The sequence below is a fragment of the Budorcas taxicolor genome, chromosome 2 (assembly GCF_023091745.1).
Source record: "Budorcas taxicolor isolate Tak-1 chromosome 2, Takin1.1, whole genome shotgun sequence".
In the NCBI taxonomy this organism is placed as follows: domain Eukaryota; kingdom Metazoa; phylum Chordata; class Mammalia; order Artiodactyla; family Bovidae; genus Budorcas; species Budorcas taxicolor.
This window is the reverse complement of record NC_068911.1, coordinates 156,798,005-156,800,503: the sequence shown is the minus strand read 5'-3', so window position 1 is coordinate 156,800,503 and position 2,499 is coordinate 156,798,005. Positions and strand designations below refer to the sequence as shown.

The window sequence follows — 2,499 nt, the reverse complement described above, 5'->3', positions numbered from 1 at the left end:
GGACCTTGGAGGGCTACAGCCTGTGGAGTCGCAAAGAGCTGGATGACTAGCAACTAAACCACCACCACCATAGATGGAGTATAACCTTTAAAACTGAATCACTATATCATACACCTGTAACTTACATGATATTATATAGTAACTATACATCAATTAAAATATAATGAAACTTTTCAGTTTTAAAAAGTGAAGGAGCCCTCAGTCAGATGGGTGTGGAGATGCTTCACGATGGCTCCCCAAGGAGAACCCCAAGTTTAGTTCAAACTTGTATTGGTTGGTGATGGTGGTACAGGAAAAACTACATTCATGAAACGTCATCTGACTGGTGAATTTGAGAAGACGTATGTAGCTACCTTAGGTGTTGAGGTCCATCCTCTTTTGTTCCATACCAACAGAGGACTGATTAAGTTCAATGTATGGGATACAGCTGGTCGGGAGATGCAACATTGAGAGTTACTTACAAGAATGTGCCTAACTGGCATAGAGATCTGGTGTGAGTGTGTGAGAACATCCCGATCGTGTTGTGTGGCAACAAAGTGGATATTAAGGACAGCAAGGTTAAGGCAAAGTCCATTGTCTTCCACTGAAAGAAGAATCTTCAGTACTATGACATTTCTGCCAAACCTAACTGCAACTTTGAAAAGCCCTTCCTCTGGCTTGCTAGAAAACTGATTGGAGATCCTACCTGGGGGATTATCACCATGCCTGTCTGCTCTTGCCCTGCCAGAGGTGTTCATGGACCCAGCCTTGGCAGCACAGTACAAGGACGATTTAGAGGTTGCTCAGATAAATGCTCTCCTGGATGAAGACTGTGACCTGTGAGAAAGTGAAGCTGGGGCCCAGCATTGGAAGTCTAGTTTTATAGGCAACTGTCCTGAGATGTCAGTGGTACGGTGTGTTTGCCACTTTATTATATAGCTAAGCAGAACATGTGCTTAATCTTTGGATGCTGAAGGAGATGGATGGGCTTTGGAGTGAATGTGAAGAAAAAAAAAAAAAAAACCTTCATTTTTTGGACCTGCATATTTAGGTGTTTTGGAACACAGTTGTTTCCTCCTTGAGTTTCAAATAGAAGACTGCTATAGTCATATGACAATATTGAGAGATGGGATCTTGTTTGTTACTGTCGTTCCCATTCCTTTTTGTTTAGAATCAGGGCAAAGTTGTATTTCAAATATCTTTAAAAAAAAAAAAAAAAGGTGAAGGAGAAGGAAATTTATCCATTATGAGGAAAAATGCCATGATAATTACTGCTTCCCTCTGAGACCATATAGACTAAACAGACCCACACTGAGTGCTTACCTATGGTAACATCGCTGCACTCTATATCTTAAATGTGACTTCAAGGGCAATTCCAAGTTTTGTATTTCCTAAGCTTATTCTGCTAGAACTATCTCTGTCCTCTCTTCTTTGTACCTAAACTGACTTTTGTTGTTCTTGTTGTTCAGCTGCAAAGTCTGAACTTTGTGATCCCATAGACTGCAGCACACCAGGCTTCTTTGTTCTTCACTATCTCCCAGTGCAGTTCAGTTCAGTCACCCAGTCGTGTCCAACTCTTTGCAACCCCATGAACTGCAGCACACCAGACCTCCTTGTCCATCACCAACTCCTGGAGTTTACCCAGACTCATGTCCATCGAGTTGGTAATGCCATCCAGCCATCTCATCCTCTGTCGTCCCCTTCTCCTTCTGCCCTCAATCTTTCCCAGCATCAGGGTCTTTCCCAGTGAGTCAGCTCTTTGTATCAGGTGGCCAAAGTATTGGAGCTTCAGCTTCTGCATCAGTCCTTCCAAAGAATATTCAGGTTTGATTTTCTTTAGGATTGACTGGTTTGATCTCCCTGTGGTCCAAGGGACTCTCTGAGTCTTCTCTGGCACCACAGTTCGAAAGCATCAATTCTTCAGCACTCAGCTTTCTTTATGGTCTAATTCTCATATTCATACATGACTACTGGAAAACCCATAGCTTTGACTATACAGACCTTTGTCAGCAAAGTGATGTCTCTGGTTTTTAATACGCTGTCTAGTTTTGCCATAGCTTTTCTTCCAAGGAGCAAGTGTCTTTTAATTTCATGGTTACAGTCACCATCCACAGTGATTTTGGAGCCCAAGAAAATAAAATCTGCCACTGGTTCCATTCCCCCCCCCACCCCAACTATTTGCCATGAAGCGATGGGACCAGATGCCATGACTTTTCCCTCTTATAACTACCTTACTTTTATACTGTTATTATTAGGGATGGTGGAGAATAACATGTCATTGCCCTTCCTACAAATATCTCCTTGTATGCTTACCATTATTAAACTAATTCCAGTCCTGCTGTGAACCAAGCTGAAGCATCAAATGATGTTCTCCCATCAATCCTATGTACTCAACCCTTAACAAGTTTTCTGAAAGAAGAGGTGTAACCTTCACTATGTTTTCAGAAGGGGTAGAGGTCCATCTGTTCTCTGTTCAGGATGGAAATGATTTTTTAAAAAGGAAGAATCATACTGAACTGA

General features: G+C 41.9%; 1 pseudogene; it reads left to right on the top strand.

Moving 5' to 3' along the window:
• Nucleotides 1–228: 228 nt before the first annotated feature.
• LOC128043773 (GTP-binding nuclear protein Ran-like) lies at nt 229–822 on the top strand (annotated as a pseudogene).
• The last annotated feature ends 1,677 nt before the right edge of the window (nt 823–2,499 follow it).